Raw genomic sequence first — 20,138 nt, 5'->3', positions numbered from 1 at the left:
CCTAACTAACCTAAGGACATCACACACATCCACGCCCGAGGCAGGGTTCGAACCTGCGACCGTAGAAGTCGCGCGGTTCCGGACTGCGCGCCTAGAACCGCTAGACCACCGCGGCCGGCCACTCGTAACAGCTGGAAGACTTGTCAAGGGGTCACTGCCAATTAAGAATGAGTCACCAGTGCCAGAACGAAAGTGGTTAAGGGACTGAGCAATGGCCACCAATTCTGCAGAGAATACATTGGATCTGTTCCGTAGGAAGTATAGTTCACTGCATGCTGCATGTGTGCAGACAAAACCAGTTTGTCCGTCGATTGTAGAGCCGTCATTGTAAGCCGTGTCCAAACCTGGATATCCAGGAACAGGCGGCGAAAAACCACACGTTATATTGAGGCCTTGGGTGCAAAGGAGAGAGCGAGGCAGGCCCGAGGACGGGGGACACAAGATGAGGGCGCACGCATATTCTTCCTGACAAGAGGCGACAGGGGGAAAGATGGAGGCCAGAGCAGAGACTGTGTAAGCGAACTGCAGTTGTGACTCCAAACCTTGGCCTATGTTGTGGGAGGTAGGTTACGTTAATGTCCAGGCCACCAAATTCGTCTGATGTGAACCAGGTGGAGTACATCTGGGACGCTAGCGAACGCCAGTTCTTCGCCCATATACCACTGTCCCATAATTTACGGGCATCATTGAGCTGTGCGTAGAAGCTAGTGCCATATAACGCCTCAACAGTCACGCAGGATTGCTGCTGTATTATATTTCACAGAGAAAAAGGGTTCAAATGGCTCTGAGCACTATGGAACTTAACAGCTATGGTCATCAGTCCCCTAGAACTTAGAACTACTTAAACCTAACCAACGTAAGGACATCACACAACACCCAGTCATCACGAGGCAGAGAAAATCCCTGACCCAGCCAGGAATCGAACCCGGGAAACCGGGCGTGGGAAGCGAGAACGCTACCGCACGACCACGAGCTGCGGACATTTCACAGAGAGACCAACATGCTATTAAGCAGGTCGACATGATATTTTGGCTCACCAATATAGTTAAAAAATAACAATACTTCACTTCACTGAAACTAGTAATGAAACTTCAATGAAACGATGTCTTATTTATAATGTGTAGTGCTTTCACTTTTCAGAGCTTGAGCGATATTGTTTCTGACGCCACTGTAGACGAGTGGAAGCAATAACGGGATAACAACGGTGATGCAGCGCTGATAGTCACAAAGGTATAGCACATCAAACAATTTTATAAAGTAATCACAACATTTAAAATCCTGCTAGGAATGTAGATTTTTTTAAGTACAAGGTATTAAACTTTCTTTGAAAATTCTCAACTGTACTGAAATTAAATTAATTTGGAGACCTGACAGTCTTTTGTCATTACAGGTTTGTGTTGTATCATCAGTATTGTGACACTAAGGCTTCAGCTTTAGGATATGGAGGAGTATCCAGGACCATGTATTTTGAAATGGATTAATACTTGTCCACGAAGATGTCTGAAGTAACACATACAATATCCTGTCTGTTATCAGAAAGACTGATCCATGAAACTGCAAAGTTAAATACTAATAGTACTCTGCCTGCCTTGTCACCACAAGAAGCACTGAGCCGGATATCGTCGTTTATGCAGTAAATGCAGACTCTTTCCGTTTATGGCTCACATACGGCGTTTTTATGAACAATAATTCAGAGCTTCAATACAGTACAGTCTTCAACTACTCGATGAGTTTGGTTCGACTATCTCTGCTCTCCTCTGGCACGCATTCATGCCATGGTTTCCATCATTTATTTGGCGGCTAAGCGCCTCCGTACCACAGGGGGACTTCCCCTCCCGCCCTTGATTTTCCCTTCTTATCGTTACATCCTCTACACTCTAGACTGACCTTATACATGAACTAGCTATTTTACTTTTTGACGTAAAACTATATAATATATTTAGAAAACCTTCATAATTCATTAACAACTTTTTTTATAGATTTTAATTATATAAAAATTAGAATATTTTTCATCTTATCAGTGTTGTGGATACGTGACAATGCGTGTTAGTGTTACACATTGAATTTATCAAGTTTTCCTCAACGTGCTCTAAATTACATAACAAAACATTTAACCCATAGATGAGTGGACCAATATATTTCTTTAAACGTTGCATGCGGAAAAACTAAGTTTTAGATGCCGTCGAGTTTTATCACCATTTTTCGTGTTCTGCTTTAAGCAACTTGGTATACAGGGTGTATCATGACTAATGGTGTTAACGCATACAGTTTAAAGTAGACGATGTGTTGCTGTTGTGATCTTCAGTCCAAAGACTGCTTGAGATGCAGCTCTCCATGGTACTCTATCCTGTGCAGACCTCTTCATCTCCGGATAACCAGAGTAACTTATATCTTTCCGAATCTGCTTACTGTATTCATCCCTTGGTATGCTTCTACGATTTTTCCCCACACACTTCACTCCTGTACTACACTGGTGATCCCTTGTTGTCTCAGAATTTGTTCTATCAACCGAGCCCCTCTTCTAGTCTGATTGTGCCATAAAAGTCTTTTCTCCCCAATTCTACTCAGTATCTCCTCATTAGTATCATGATATACACATTTAATCTTCAGCATTCTTCTGTAGCATCGCATTTCCAGATCTTCTCTTCTTGTCTAGACTGTTTATGGTCGATGTTTCATTTCCATACAAGACTACACTCCGCACAAATACTTTCAGAAAAGACATCATGTCATTTCAATCTCTATTCGATGTTAAAAATTTACTTGGTAAAAACTTTCAATAGTGTTTACGCCGTTAATTATGATACACCTTGCATGTTTTAAGAAATACCAATTTTATATCCACCCATGTTCTCTCACACGCTCAGTAAAAGATTTAAGTAACGAAAAATACAAGTCAAATCTGACGCAAAATTAACTGATACCGACAACAATTCACAGACTTCCACACACTATACTAGACGCAAAAAAGTCTAGTAAATATGTGCGCTTTTGCATATCCCAAGAGCTATGACCGGATCTTCATCTTTGATACTACGAAACAAAACTTTTCCACTGCAAGTTCTTTGCTTTCCATATTTTGAGAGGTAGTAGTGTGGACAAGAAAATAATGTCCACTGAACGTGAGCTCTGAAGTACATACCTTAAGACCTAAGAGCACTCGCCAATCTTCAGTCCTGTCAGACACAACTCTTGTACTGAACAAGTGCTTGCGGCTCTTACTGTATGCATTTTAGAGCCCATGTACACCAGACACTTTTTTCTTGTTTTGGTCCACAGCACCTCCTCCCAAAATATGGAAATAAAAGAGCTTACAGTAGAAGAGGTGTGTCTAACAGTATCGAAGGTGAAGAAGTGGTTACTGCTCTTATAGATAAGCGTTTTAGAGCCCATTTTTAATAGATATTCTTTCATCTCGTATCGCTTCCTTTCAACTGTGTTTACTTGGTTGAATTTTCTCACATTGAGAAATTAGCAGAAGTGATCTGTTTTACTCGGTAAAAAAAAATTCAGTAACCAAGATCGCATAAGCTTGTATTTATTTTCGACAGCTGGTTTTTTGTTATTAGACGTGTTCATTATGAGTTAGAGCCTCATGTTATGTTGTTATTAAAACTGTATATTGCGATTTTTAAGAATCAATAGTCATCTGTGAGCTTACATACAAGGTGATTTTTAGCTGTAAATGTTATATTTCTCAATATCCCTTTTATGAAATGCTTTATTTTATCTGCCGTATTGACAACATGGCAAGAGGCTGTAAATCACAATCAACACGCTCAATAAAAAAAAGGTTGTCAAAAATAAAGACAAATTTTTGCGATCTTCGCTACTGAAAGATTTATTACCATGTAGGCGTTTATGCCATTAATTATACAGGGTGATTCAAAAAGAATACCACAACTTTAAAAATGTGTATTTAATGCAAGAAACATAATATAACCTTCTGCTGTACATCATTACAAAGAGTATTTAAAAAGGTTTTTTTTCACTCAAAAACAAGTTCAGAGATGTTCAATATGGCCCCCTCCAGACACTCGAGCAATATCAACCCGATACTCCAACTCGTTCCACACTCTCTGTAGCATATCAGGCGTAACAGTTTGGATAGCTGCTGTTATTTCTCGTTTCAAATCATCAATGGTGGCTGGGAGAGGTGGCCGAAACACCATATCCTTAACATTCCCCCATAAGAAAAAATCGCAGGGGGTAAGATCAGGGCTTCTTGGAGGCCAGTGATGAAGTGCTCTGTCACGGGCTGCCTGGCGGCTGATCCATCGCCTCGGGTAGTTGACGTTCAGGTTACATAACTAACCTTTTTCGTAGGACTCTCCATACAGTTGATTGTGGAATTTGCAGCTCTCTGCTAGCTCTGCGAGTCGATTTTCCTGGGCTGCGAACAAATGCTTGCTGGATGCGTGCTACATTTTCATCACTCGTTCTCGGCCGTCCAGAACTTTTTCCTTTGCACAAACACCCATTCTCTGTAAACTGTTTATACCGACGTTTAATACACCACCTATCAGGAGGTTTAACACCATACTTCGTTCGAAATGCACGCTGAACAACTGTCGTCGATTCACTTCTGCCGTACTCAATAACACAAAAAGCTTTCTGTTGAGCGGTCGCCATCTTAGCATCAACTGACGCTGACGCCTAGTCGACAGCGCCTCAAGCGAACAAATGTACAACTAAATGAAACTTTATAGCTCCCTTAATTCGCCGACAGATAGTGCTTAGCTCTGCCTTTTGTCGTTGCAGAGTTTTAAATTCCTAAAGTTGTGGTATTCTTTTTGAATCACCCTGTATTTTAAGAAACAGCGGTTTGTTTTAGTGCCATGTTCTCTGACACAGCGAGTAAAAAACTTAAGAAATAAATAATTTAAAATCAAGTATGACGCAAAATTAACTGATGTCGGCTACAATTCACAGACTTCCAGACACCCACCACTGAATTCGAAAACTTGCGGAACTGTTTTGACAACGACGACACCCTAGTATAAGCGGTAAATTACACTCTGCAACAGAATTGAAGCATCACTTTTTCAAAACCTCGTAATTACTTCCCACTGCGACGTGTAAGTTTGAAATTGCACTCATAGGTGACTACAAGTTTCCTCTGTAATGGCGCAAATGAGTTGGGTGCTGCGATATCATCCTTGGGGGTCGGCGACACTTCGAACAGCAAGGGGTCTACCCATGAGGGTAAATGTGGGTTAATGATGTCACATTGGCACCAAATTTCACAATTCTGCCCAATGCAATAGTGGACATGTCGCGCGATGAGAAGATCGTCACAGTCCTCCTTAACCACATTTCACCTCTTCTCTTGACGTCTCTGCGATGGGGGTCAGAACAGCTCCAGCCAGCGTTGAAATCACGTGGATTTCTTATAGTAGGCCGAGGAAAAAAATTCAGACACTGTGCCTCTCATAATCGGCACGCAAACGACTCAGGGGGTGGCATAATGGTCGTCAATGAAACCATTCCTTCGCTTGGGACGTTGATTCCCAAATATTTCGCAGTTGAAAACGACACTTCGCAATGCGATGATCAACAGGAAGAAGTTCTTGATATCGCATGGCACTGCTGACGCCCTCGGGTGTTTACTCCTTCTCTAAGGGAATGGTGGGGCTGTGTCTCCATTGAACGTGAAAGCGACCGTCTGGAGCGCGGCGCGACCGTAGTTTTCTCTGTGGTGTACAGGGCTGACCGACTAGAGACCGTTAAAAACCATTCGGCAAAATCTGAACATGAGCCGAAGCACAAATGGGTAAGTATGCTTTTTAACCTTCCTGTTTTCCGCCCTCCTGTGGTGTGATCACGGGGAAGTGCAACATTAACAGCTGCGTGAATAAAACGGCAAAAACCTGGCTAAGACCCTCCAGTGGATAACACCCTCAGTGCCACTCAAGCAACTTTGTTGATCGATCAACACTATATACAGGGTGGTCCATTGATAGTGACCGGGTCAAATGTCTCACGAAATAAGCATCAAACGAAACAGCTACAAACAACGAAACTCGTCTAGCTTGAAGGGGGAAACCAGATGGCGCTATGGTTGGCCCGCTGGATGGCGCTGCCATAGGTCAAACGGATCTCAACTGCGTTTTTTAAATAGGAACCCCCATTTTTATTTCATATTCGTGTAGTACGTAAAGAAATGTGAATGTTTTAGTTGGACCACTTTTTTCGCTTTGAGATAGATGGCGCTGTGACAGTAACATAAGTACGTGGTATCTCGTAACATTCCGCCAGTGCGGACGGTATTTTATTCGTGGTACATTACCCGGGTTAAAATGGACCGTTTACCAATTGCGGAAATGGTCGATATCGTGTTGATGTATGGCTATTGTGATCAAAATGCCCAACGGCCGTGTTCTATGTATGCTGCTAGGTATCCTGGACGACATCATCCAAGTGTCCGGACCGTTCGCCGGATAGTTACGTTATTTAAGGAAACAGGAAGTGTTCAGCCATATGTGAAACGTCAACCACGACCTGCAACAAATGATGATGCCAAAGTAGGTGTTTTAGCTGCTGTCGCGGCTAATCTGCACATCAGTAGCAGACAAATTGCGCGAGAATCTGGAATCTCAAAAACGTCGGTGTTGAGAATGCTACATCAACATCGATTGCACCCGTACCATATTTCTGTGCACCGGGATTGCATGGCGACGACTCTGAACGTCGTGTACAGTTCTGCCACTGGGCACAAGAGAAATTACGGAACGATGACAGATTTTTCTGCACGCGTTCTATTTAGCGACGAAGCGTCATTCACCAACAGCGGTAACGTAAACCGGCATAATATGCACTGTTGGGCAACGGAAAATCCACGATGGCTGCGACAAGTGGAACATCAGCGATCTTGGCGGGTTAATGTATGGTGCGGCATTATGGGAGAAAGGATAATTGACCCCCATTTTATCGATGGCAATCTAAATGGTGCAATGTATGCTGATTTCCTACGTAATGTTCTGCCGATGTTACTACTAGATGTTTCACTGCATGACAGAATGGCGATGTACTTCCAACATGATGGGTGTCCGGCACATAGCTCGCGTGCGGTTGAAGCGGTATTGAATAGCATATTTGATGACAGGTGGATTGGTCGTCGAAGCACCATACCATGTCAGCACGTTCACCGGATCTGACGTCCCCGGATTTCTTTCTGTAGGGAAAGTTGAAGGATATTTGCTATCGTGATCCACCGACAACGCCCGACAACAGGCGTCAGCCCATTGTCAATGCATGTGCGAACATTACGGAAGGCGAACTAGTCGCTATTGAGAGGAATGTCGTTACACGTATTACCAAATGCATTGAGGTTGACGGACATCATTTTGAGCATTTATTGCATTAATGTGGTATTTACAGGTAATCACGCTGTAACTGCATGCGTTCTCAGAAATGATAAGTTCACAAAGGTACATGCATCACATTGGAACAACCGAAATAAAATGTTCAAACGTACCTATGTTCTATATTTTAATTTAAAAAACCTACCTGTTACCAACTGTTCGTCTAAAATTGTGAGCCATATGTTTGTGACTATTGCAGCGCCATTTATCACAAAGCGAAAAAAGTGGTCCAACTAAAACATTCATATTTCTTTATGTACTGGACGAATATGTGATAAAAATGGTTGTTCCTATTTAAAAAAACGCAGTTGATATCCGTTTGACCAATGACGGCGCCATCCAACGGGCCAACCATATCGCCATCTGGTTTCCCCCTTCAAGCTAGACAAATTTCGTTCTGTATAATTTTTTCGTTTAAAGCTTATTTCGTGAGATGTTTGGCCCGGTCACGATCAATGGACCACCCTGTATACCTATTAGGATCATCGAAACAAATTCAGCTCAGCGGCTGCTGTATCGCCTGAAGGCAGGCAAACCGTACCAAAACTTTGTAAGAGCGGTTGCCTAACACTTTCCCTCGATTCTGAGCGACGGTGTGTGTGTGTGTGTGTGTGTGTGTGTGTGTGTGTGTGTGTGGAGTGTAATGTTTGTGCTGTATGGTGATGGTGATGAGAGAACGGAGAGGGTGAAACCGGATGGCGGCACATAGCCTGCTACTCTCGAATAGCTACAATGGAGCTGCAGAGTATAACGTCCCCTTCCGATGGACGGATCACCATCAACGGTGTCTCATGCCCTCACTTCATGAGACACTACGGAGAGGTTTGGTATTTGAACGAGGACACTGGCGCAAAGTATGGCAGTCAGGAACTTCACACCACCATCTCTCCTTCCCTTACCAGCGAAATACTGACAGTGAACGTTTTTCCAACACCAGGATTCGAACCGGCTTGCATGTTTTCCTCGGCCACCCATATGAAAACCGAGTGATTTCACGGCCGGTTGTCGCGACTCTGACCTCCATCGCAGAGGCGTCAGGAGAAGGGGTGAGATGTGGGTAAGAGGGTCAGTGGTGACCTTCTCATAGTGCGACACGTTCGCGAAGGCCCTGGGCAGGATTGTGGTGAAGTTTGGTGCCAATGTGACACCATTGACCCACTTCACAGCTCACATGCACTTTTGAGCTGTGGCCTTTCTCCCCGTATGTGTGGACACCTTGCTGTTTGGAGCGTCGCCGTGTTCAGGGGCGATGTCTCAGGGCGCTACGATTTTGCACCGTTGATATCTCTGAGCCAACTTTCACACTTTTGCTACGCAATGAGTAGCAGTTAACGGGGTTTCAAAATACTGATCCTTTAATTTTGTTGCGCAGTGTAGGAACAGTAGAAACCAGTGTTCACTTGTTCAGTCCACCGTAAAAACTAAGTAAATACATGCGGGTTTCGACCTGGCGACGGAAAGCAGCGACATTTGTTTGTCTGAGAGTCGAAATGGATTCGTGTTGGGTGATTTCTGTTTCGCGCTAAAAGAAAAAGAATACATGAAAACGCATGGTATTTCGTGGGGACGTAAGTATTATTTGATGTTAAGCGTTTCCGAGTTAAACGTTTTCACTGCACAAATTCGGTTTGCGGTTACCAGATTGCCAGCATAACTAGGAGTCACTAGTAGTGTCCCGCACGCGTTCCTTGCTTGTGTGCAAATACAATGAATTTGAGGATGCTGACGCATTACATTGTGAAAGCTTTTCCCCGGAAGTGAATAGACTGAACAGTATGTGTGAACGCGTAGTAGACTGTAACGATGCAATCCTCCCGTCCAGCTATTAAGACATATAAAAGAAGCTAGGATCCTGGAATTTTTGCTTTGAGTTTTCTGTAATGGGCAGGGCGGCTGGCAAGAGCAGCTAGCGATGGTACTTGGAAATCAAAGATGCCGAACATTGTCGGAAATGACCACCCTGAAGGTCGGAGCACATCAACCGGTCCTCCCAGCGGCTGACTACGAAATGCGGTGCGCCAAGCACAGCGTCAGCACATGACAGTACAGAGATAATTAGAGTAATACGTCAGTAACAGAAAATAAACTAAGACAGACAATTCTGACTGAGACGAGAAACCCGAACTGTAATATTATCAAACATTTAAAATTAATAGTAAAAGTAGACAGAGAAAAGTGTGGTTGCCTTGGGATTGGCTGGCATTAAGAAGTGTTGACCTATCAGAACGTGACACCTGCCCAGGATTCTCTCTCATTTTCCAGGAAGACGACGTAAAGTTCAATTCCGGTGGAGTCTTAGTGGCATCGACTTCTCATATGGGCTTGGTGGACTGAAGAAGGCGCAGGGGTATGACGTCTTGTTAGCTGGTAGCCGTGAGCAGACTAGTTTCTGTCTGCAGAACTCACACGTTTATGTTTCTGTCACAACCATGAAAATTTTGTGTGTAGAACTGCTACGAAACGTGTTGTTGTTCCGAACAGCAACAGTACTATACTGATGCTTTCCGAAAAAGAGTTAATTACTTGGATGTAGTGAACACTGATATGTAATCGTATGTTTTATTGGGACGCTCACACGTTTCACGACAAGGTCATAATAGGAATTTTAATATAACTGTCATATTTTCAGCCGACTTCCTCTCTTTGCGCACTGGCCATTGTGTACAGGAGTCAACCTACAAATGAACACGTCCGTTCACACTATTTGGCCAAAGGTATCCGGACACCTGTTAGTGGATATTAATGAAGTATATGCCTCTACCTTTCACCCTTTTACCGTGGCTTGAACTCTGTGGACATTTTTAATGAGGTGCCTTAATGTCCCTAGAGGAATGGCAGCCTGTTGTTCCTGAAGATTCGAAACCAGAGAAGGTGATGAAGTTGATTGCTGAGGTGTGGACCAAAGTCGACTTTTTAGTTGATCCTAAATGTGTCCTCATGGGTTCAGCAATGTTATTGTCGATAAACCATTGCCTCACAAATGCTGCTTTATTACAACTTGCTTTGTCAGGCAATATCGTCTTCGAGCTATTCCCCTACTGTACACAGCACACAACACTGTAAAATGTAGTCATGTCCTTCGCCATTTACCGTTCTCTTAAGTACAAGAAGGGGACTACAGGCTAACCACAGTGAACACCCCATACTATAACATCACCTCCTGTATTTCACTGTAGGCACTATAGCAATGCTCGACGGCACCGCCGGCCGGGTTGGCCGAGCGGGTTCTAGGCGCTTCAGTCTGCAACCGCGTGACCGCTACAGTCGCAGGTTCGAATCCTGCATTGGGCATGGATGTGTGTGATGTCCTTAGGTTAGTTTGGTTTAAGTAGTTCTAAGTCTAGGGGACTGATGACCTCAGAAGTTGCGTCCCATAGTGCTCAGAGCCATTTGAACCATTGTTTTCGACGGTCCCTGTCCGCCAGTGCATGAGATTTGCCTCGTCTTCTTTTAGCTGTGGATGTTGCTTCGCATTCCCACATCACAATCACGTAAGTAACAGTCAGCTTGCAAAGCTGTACATGGATTGAAATGTGCATGATGGATTTGCTACTCAGATGAAATACATTGAGTAACAAAAATTTGTATCATCAAGTTCTTCTGACCGACCCATTCTGCTATTATTACTTCTCTACTGACGACAGCACTGGCTGATTCCTCTCTCGTGATGTCTAGTAGTCATTTCCGCACTACATTCCGGTGTGCAATTTCTTTTAAGCAGAAAGCGTGTGAGCTGCCTTTTTCTGCTGCTGGGTGGTTATAAGTAAAGTTCACCTACTGGCAGAGGTCCTGTGTGGGCTTTCATTACAGATGGGAGCAAAACTTGGTATTATTCTAAAGCGTTAACGAGGAACCGATTTACGCTGGAGAATAATTGTTGCCAATTTTGGCCACTAGGTGAAAATCTGGCGCTGTGAATACAAGAAAGACGAAGATGAATCTTTCCGTACGTGATGGATTAGGAATGGGACGTGGGAGAAATAGGTCAAACAAGTGAGGAAGGCATAATGTTGATGTTGTTATTAACTACCACTTACACAATTTGTTCAATACGAGCACCAGAGACGTCGACTGAAACCATATAGCGCCAGATTTGCCTCTGGTGGAGAAAATTTGAACTAATTTTTTGCAATGTACATCGGTGCCGCATTAACGCATTAGAACATCCGTCAAGTTTCACTGTCATACGATAATTTCAAAAATGGTTCAAATGCTTCTGAGCACTATGGGACTTAACTGCTGAGGTCATCAGTCCCCTAGAACTTAGAAATACTTAAACCTAACCAACGTAAGGACATCACACACACCCATGCCCGAGGCAGGATTCGAACCTGCGATCGTAGCGGTCGCTCGGTTCCAGACTGTTGAGCCTAGAACCGCTCGACCACCCCGGCCGGCCGATAATTTCAGCCCACACTGGACCTCTCTGAGTAGCTGCACTGTAATTATAACCAGCCAGTATGTTCAGCTGCCCTAAGTAGTCTGCTAACGCAGTGATGTGAGGGTAAAAGCCCCCAATGTTCCGGGCAGCCGTGGGTCTCCATGGGAGGAAGTGGAGGAGAGGCGGGCGCCGCTTCCGCGAGTCTGGGCGGCTGGCTGCGGGCACTGAACCGAGCTAGCTAGGCCGCCTGCGCTGCGCTGAGCCGTCCAGGGCGGCACACGTGCAGTCAGCCTGCTGTCTGCTGGTTGCGGCGAGCAGAGCTGTTCGCCTACGTGTCTATTAGGCAGTCTCTTGTCCTAAGTTCACGTCTTGCTGTCGGGCACCGCATCCTCAATAAATTTAGTACCATTTCTTCGAAGGCCGTTCACTTCGAATAAATTTATTTATTTTACAATTGAAAGAAAATCAGCCCTCGGTCGCTATTTTCAACAAATTAACCTGGTTTCGACACTGCTAGGAGTGTCTTCCTCAGATCTTAAATCAAAGAATCGTTTATATTCTATAACATGGTGACAGAATTATGTCTAAATCGTATAATAGGGTATAAGTACGGAATCGTCGTGAAAGACTGGCAGTACTTGTATATCATTTATAAACAATAAATATGCCAAAAGGGCATTAGTCACAAAAATATTAAAGATAAAGAAAACTGTGATGGCGAGCCACTAAGGGCTGCTCGTTTTGCGTGGTGCACGTTGCAAAACGGACTGCATACTTATTATTTTAGAAATGACATATAAGTACTGCCAGTCTTTCACGACGATTCCGTACTTATACCCTATCATACGATTTAGTCATAATTCTGCGACCGTGTTATAGAATATAAATCATTCTTTGATTTAAATTCTTAGGAAGACACCCCTAGCAGTGTCGAAACCAGGTTAATTTGTTAAAAATAGTGACCGAGGCCTGATTTTCTTTCAATTGTAACTACTCACGGTCTCTGAACGTGGTGCCATGTACAAGATTATTTATTTTATTTTGCACTGGCGATTGGTTTCGGCACTTGCGCCTTTGTCAACTGTTCCTACAAAAGAGAAGCTAACACAAATTCAGGGTGTTTCGTAAAAAACTGGCACGCTTTCACAAGATTACTTACAGTGAAATGAGCCAACTCATGTAGATTCCATTTCTAGGGACATGAAATGGAATGGTCGCATGCCGCCAGTCGTAGCCAAAAGAGTGAAACAAAATTAGGCTAATCAGAACAGCACGAAGGTATATAAGCACCCATTCTTTGACACTCCATACGCGATCGGAATGGGAAGAAAATCTAAACTGTTGTACAACGTTACCAAGGGAAATATCCCAGCTCGAATGGCTGAAACCGAGTGCAAAATGCATTTACAATACGAAGCTGTTCATGTTCTACCACCAATCATGATTATCTATTTGTAAAACTCCACAGCTGTATGCAAGATATGTTCGAGGAAAAAGGAATCTAAAGACTAGAGAAGCACAAGTCGCTGATGAAATAATACCAAGTAAAAGACAGTTATGACCAGCTGATCCGCAAACGTAGATGAGGTATTATACAGCAAAACGCTACATGACATTTGCTGCAAACAATATAATATATCAGCAAATGCAGTACGTACCTGTCCGTATTTTCCGAACTGGTTGACGCTGTGTTGTAGAACGCGCTTCCTTTGGTCGTCATCAAAGTGAAAATGTGGAGCTCCAGCGAAGGATTAAAAACACATGTGGACGTGCTACATTGTCTTTCGTGTATCCGTACTGCAATATTCCACTATCGAAAGCCAGTGACCACACTGTCAAATGATGCGACATGTAAAGGAATTATATAAAATTCTTTTATGAATATGTAGACACTAGTTCAACTACCAGAGATTAATGCGTAAAGCAGCTGCTGAACAAACGAAGCTTTACGCTCTTCGTTTACTAGTTTCAAAATAAGTTACCCTTTCGCTGTTATCCTGTCCTAGTGTTAAGACGTGTTGTGCCATTTTTCTTACTAATAAAATTGGGTTAAATAATGAACGTGATTTTGAAGCAGAGCGACTTCTTCTTTTGTGATACCATGGGTCGCAGCTCCTGAAATTCTGGAAAATTATTACTATTATTTTAATTTTATGCAGAGAATTTAGATGAAGGCGACGGTCTTCACGGCGACGCTGCTCAACAATAGAGGTACGTGAATTTGTTCATCTTTTTCCTTACGTGGCCGCTACCGTCCATTTCAATGTATTTGCCGTGACATTCAGAACCTGCAGTCTTTCTTTTCATTTAATTTCGAAGTCCACGCATTTACATTCTAAGATGAATAAATGCATTTAACTGTAATTCTTTTTATCAAGGCCACGGGGGATGACTGCACTCAAAATGTACTTGCATCTATCCAGTTCGTATGTTCGCATACATTTGAGTGTGTACAAGAGTAACTATATCTAAGACTTATTTCCTACACAGTATTAACACTTTCTTTATTTTTTGACCACTCATTCGCGAATATACGTGCCCTCTCATTTGATGTAGTCAGTCGGCCGTATTCTTTAATAACATTATTTGTAATATTCAGTGGCTTAGTTTCCACAATATTCTTGGCCTGTGTCGCAACAGCGCTTCACGCGAAATATTTATTACGCGACATCCACAATAACTTTCATTTCAAAATTTCGACTACCGACTGAATAAAGATTTTTCTAACAATAACAATAGCAAAACATAGTAATATAAGAGTACGCGTTAAGGGCAGAAGCATCAACATCGTATCTGGACTTTTGCCACGAATATGTTAGCGTAGGTGTAGTATCGGTTAGACCGCCAGCGAGAGTTTCCACCTTCCGTAGCTGCTGCAGGTAGGACGAGTAAACCGTTCGTTTGCGAATTATATTTTCGAGCTTCAAACAGGAGAGAGCCATTTTCAGTTATCTGTATGGATACTAGTTTACTTTTTTAATTTCTTGCATTTTTGAGTGATTACTGGGCACAGACTTTCGTTTTAATAGCAATGTGAAGTATCCGCGCCTGTGACAACGCATGCACCGACCACTGTATCATATAGGATTTTGTTTGTTTGTTTTGTTTGGACCGGCTCGCTGTCGGCTGGACCGCCAACGAAAGAGTCTGCCTTCCGTTGCTGTCGCACAGGGCCGGCCACGGCACGTGCCGTACTCGACGCGTGCAGCGTGTGTGGCCCGGCCACTCACTCGGCTTCTCTCGGTCCTTCTCGGAAGTACCCGACACAGCGTGACATTTCATTTAGCGTTGCGGTGCTGCATTTTGCGGTCGGCACGGTTTTCTTCATTTCGGCACAATCTTGGTGTTAGCCTTCGCTATTCGTTTGTGGTTTGAAGGACGTTCACAAGTCCATTGGTTGTTTGCGCAAAAGGAGGGAGTCTAGCGATCTATCGTCACAATCCTTTAAAATGAATGGAAATGACAGAAGAAAGGTATGAGAATTCTCAGTTCGCATAAGCGGCAGGTACCGCTTATTTGCTGCGAAACGATATTAAAGTACCATGCGGACAGAATTTAAACGTTTAGAAGACAATGAAAGAGCAAAAAATTACAGCGGTAGACACAAAGGATTCATTGTTCTGCACATCAAGAAGTACTTTGGGCTGAATTTGCGAGCACGGACAACTTTCAGAAACTAGTGGTATGAGTAGTAAAATTCCTGAAGTCGCACCTCTCCATCGTCAGTTGCAACAGCATTCAATGGAAATGAACGAAGTGTATGGAGACTTCACGTGTTAATGGTTCAAATGGCTCTAAGCACTATGGGACTTAACATCTGATGTTATCAGTCCACTGGACTTAGAACTACTTAAACCTAACTAATCCAAGGACATCACGCACATTCATGCTCGAGGCAGAATTCGAACCTGCGACCGTAGCAGCCGCGTGGTTCAGGACTGAAGCTCCTAGAACCGCTCGGTCACAACGGCCGGCTATTAATGCAGAGTACATTGGTTAAATCAAGGGACATGCAACGATTTTTCGATTTAAATCTCGCTGTAGTTTAATTTATGAATGAAAAATGAATGCAGTAACGAAAATTAGAAGATCTGCAGTGGATTGCAGACTTTGCATTTTAATTGGACTTGACGACATACTGCACACAGTAAGACATTGGAAGGTAAGAAACAACTTATTTCTGATATGATGCGATTTAACTTAAAAGAAAATCGAGTTGTAGAAGGGACACATTCTGACAAAGACAGTCCAGTTCCCTAAGCTCACTGGCGTTAAAGAAAGCGCGGGGTTTGAAGAGTTCATTGTGGCATTGCAAGAGTTAAAAAGATAGTTCTAAAAACATTTTGGGGACACAGTCTTGCATCTCTTTTCGAATTATTTTTGAGACCGTTTGCCGTTTCAGCTGAAAGCGTACTGTGCGTGTGCAGACGTAACTGATTGACCTGCAAGATAATTCCAGTTTCAGTGACAAATCGCTTACGTTAAAATTGTCCAGAACGTATAGCTTGCTTTCCTCAGGCAGATTTTCCAAGTGTCCATAATGAGATTGCAAGCATGCTACAACATTTCGATCGACATGCACTGATGACTCAAAACATTATGACCACTGGCCACAACGGTGATGATTGCCTCATGGTGGTGTTGCGGGCAGATGACGCGGTAAGGAACAATTTAAGCGGAAGAGAGACGAATGGGCAACCATTATAGCGAAGATAGGGGTCGCAAATGTGGAACTTCACTAATAGTGACAAAGGGGAACATTGCTGTGGCGCAGCGGCTGGAAACGAAAATCGCTGAAGCGGTGAAGCTCGTCACCTGTTGGCGTGCTACTGTCGGGAGCACCTATGGAAAATGGTTGAAGGATGGTGAAATAACAATTAGGCCGTAAGGTACTGGTCGAAGGCTTCTCTTCACAAAATGTAGATGATTCAAATCATCGGAGGTCATCAGTCCCCTTAACTTAGAACTAGTTAAACCTGACTAACCTAAGGACATCACACACATCCATGCCGAGGCAGGATTCGAACCTGCGACCGACCGTAGTGGTCGCGCGGTACCAGACTGATGCGCCTAGAACCGCTCGGTCACACAGGCCGGCCACAAAACGTAGAATTTGTAGGATCCTCCACTGCGTAATTCAGGACAGGCAGCGATTTATGGCGGAATTAACGACATAGTACAATGCTGGTGCAGGCAAAAGTGTTTCGGAGCACGCCGTTTATAGGCCATTGTTGAACATGGAGCTCCATATCACATGACCCCTACGTCCTAACTGTGTTGACCCGACAACGTCGTCAGTTATGACTGAGGTGGGCACAGCGTCACTGAGTTTCCGCCGTGGATCAATAGAAACGTTTCGTCTCTCGGATGAATCGCATTTCTTGCTACACCAGGTCGATGGCTGGGACCTTACACGCCGTCATCCGGGTGAATGGCTGTACGAAACATGCACCGCGTCACAGATGCAGGCCGCTGAGGGCAGAATTATGCTATGGGGAAAACTGAGTTGGGTTCCACGGGACCTTTGGTGGTAATCGAAGGCACCACGACAGCTGTGAACTTCGTGAACATTATTGTGGACCACCTGCACCTCTTCGTACTTGAAGTCTCCGCTTACGTCGATGATACCTTCCAGCAGAATAACTGTCTGTGTTGCAAAGTCAGAATCGTGCCGTAGTGGTGTGAGAAGCATTGTAGTGAACTCACACTGACGTCTTGGGCAGCAAATATGCCTGATCTGCTCCCATTCTAACTCATATTGGACGCCAACTGTGTGCCCATAAACCACCACCCAGTAATTTGAGGGAATTACTTGAACTGCGCGTAGATATCTGGCGCCACATACTTCTGCAATCCTGTCAAGGACTTTTAGAATCCATATCAATCAGGACCTCTGTCCTACTGTGTTTTCTTTGGTATACCTTAAGAGAATTTGCCCTGTCTGTCTCAAAGCTGTTATTTCAATCTGTGCACACTCGTTCTCTTGCTAATTACTTAACTGCTTATTGGTGGGAGATTTATGGAAGCTTGCTCTGTCTGCTTGAAGGCAGCTTTATAAATTTGGGCAACTGTTTATTTATTAAATTATCTAGATGCCCTTCGAGGTGTGCTTATATCTTAACAATTTTCGTTCCCCAGTTGTCTCGTAGCAGCTGTAAGTTACTCTGTCTTCCGGTATAGCTATTAATTTTTTAACCTCTTGAGGTGAGTTATTCTTCTGTTTTGTCTAAAAGCAACATCTGTCGCCAAATATTAATTATTTGTTCATTTGCTGAAGCATTTTCTGAGGTGTGGTTCATGAAGGGGGAAATTTTGAGTCTGAAATCTATGAACCGCTTTCGGACACAGCTTATGTCTTTAACTATTGCCTTGTTTAGACAGGGTGTGGAAGTTCTTAGATTAGAAAAGTTCAGAGTGTTGTTTCTAATTCTGTCACTGTATCTGATTTTAATTATTTCTCGTAAATAAACAATGGTGAGTGATGTAAACTCCAATCTGTACAGCCCTTCCACTTAATTTCCTGTTTGCCTGCTGCAGGTTTAAGTAAAAACTGCCAGTCGTGCTTGCGAGATGAAGGCAGAGCTCAGCAGCTGTGCCATCGTCGGCAGAACCGACTGTTGTCCTTTGATAAGAGCTGAGTGCCGGCCTGTAGTGGCCGTGCGGTTCTAAGCGCTATAGTCTGCAACCGAGCGACCGCTACGGTCGCAGGTTCGAATCCTGCCTCGGGCATGGATGTGTGTGATGTCCTTAGGTTAGTTAGGTTTAATTAGTTCTAAGTTCTAGGCGACTGATGACCTCAGAAGTTAAGTCGCATAGTGCTCAGAGCCATTTGAACCATTTTTTTTTTTAAGAGCTGAGTGGAGGGCCCGATTCAGAGGTTCAGATCGTTTTACGACCGTGTAGGTTGCAGTATTCTCGACCAAGAAAACGAAGTAAATATTCCAAAGAGGAACTGACAACGTGAGTAGCTTACAAATAGATATCGTCGGTACAGCGGAGTGGCTTAAATCACTTAATAAAGGCAATACATCCGGTCCTGACTGACTCAGTAAGGTTTCTTTCAGAGTGTGCTCCATATTTAGCAATCATATACAAATTAGGTCTCGTTGATAGATGCGCACTGAAAGACTGGAAAGTTGCACAAGTCACATCAGTATCCAAGAAAGTAAATAGGAGTAATCCGCTGCATTTCAGACTCATACTGGTAATGTCGACTTGCAGTAGGATTTTGGAACATATACTGTGTTCGAACATTATGAGTTATCTCGAAGAAAACGATTTATTGACAAACAGCCAACGCAGATTCAGAAAATATCGTTCTTGTGAAACAGTACTGTCTCTTCATTATCACAAAGTAATGAGTGGTATTGACAAGGAATGTCAAATTGATACCATATTTTTAGGTTTTCGGAAGGCTTTTGACACGGTACCTAACAAGCGACTTCTAAACAAATCGCGTGCCTATGGACTAGCGTCTCACTTGTGCTACTGAATTCGTCATTTCCCGTCAGAAAGGTCACAGTTCGTAATAACTGATGGAAAGTCATCGAGAAAAAGAGAAGTAATATCTCCCCCAAAGAAGTGTTATAGGTCCTCTGTTGTTCCTGATCACATAAACGATTTGGGAGACAATCTGTGTAGCACTCTTAGATTATTTGGAATGATGCACTTATTTATCGTCTTATAAAGTCATCAAATGCTCAAAACGAATTGCAAAAATATTTAGACAAAATACCTATATAGTGCGAAAAGTGCAAATTGACTCAAAAAATAAGAAACGGGAAGTCATCCTCATGAATACCAAAAGAAATCCACAAAACTCCGCTACACGATAAATGAGACAAATCTAAAGGCTGTAAATTTAACCAAATGCCCAGGAATTAAAATTACGAATAATTTAAGTTGGAATGATCACATAGATAATGATGTGAGTAAAGCAAACTAAACACTACGATTTATTGGCAGATAGCTGAGAAAATGCAACATGTCTGCTAAAGAGACTATCTACACTACACTTATAATGCCTTTCTGCAGTACTGCTGTGCAATGTGGGAACAGCATCACATAGGATCGACGGAGGACATAGAAAAAGTTCAACGAAGAGCAACGTGATTTGTATTTTCGTGAAATAAAGGAGAGAGTGCCACTGAAATGATACGTGAAATGGGATGGCAATCATTAAATCAAATGCGTTTTTCGTTGGGGCAGGATATTCTCATAAAATTTCAATCAACAATTTTCTGCTCAGAGTTTGAAAATACTTTGTTGGCGCCAGTCTACATAACGAAGAATATTCATCGTAGGAAAACAAGAGAAATCAGAGCTCGCACATTAAGATTTAAGTGTTCGTTTTTCCTGCGCACTGTTCGGGAGTGAAACGATAGAGACATAGC

Source organism: Schistocerca serialis, chromosome 2, assembly GCF_023864345.2.
Source record: "Schistocerca serialis cubense isolate TAMUIC-IGC-003099 chromosome 2, iqSchSeri2.2, whole genome shotgun sequence".
NCBI classification, from domain to species: domain Eukaryota; kingdom Metazoa; phylum Arthropoda; class Insecta; order Orthoptera; family Acrididae; genus Schistocerca; species Schistocerca serialis.
The sequence above is the reverse complement of the archived record's forward strand: the minus strand, read 5'-3'. Positions refer to the sequence as shown.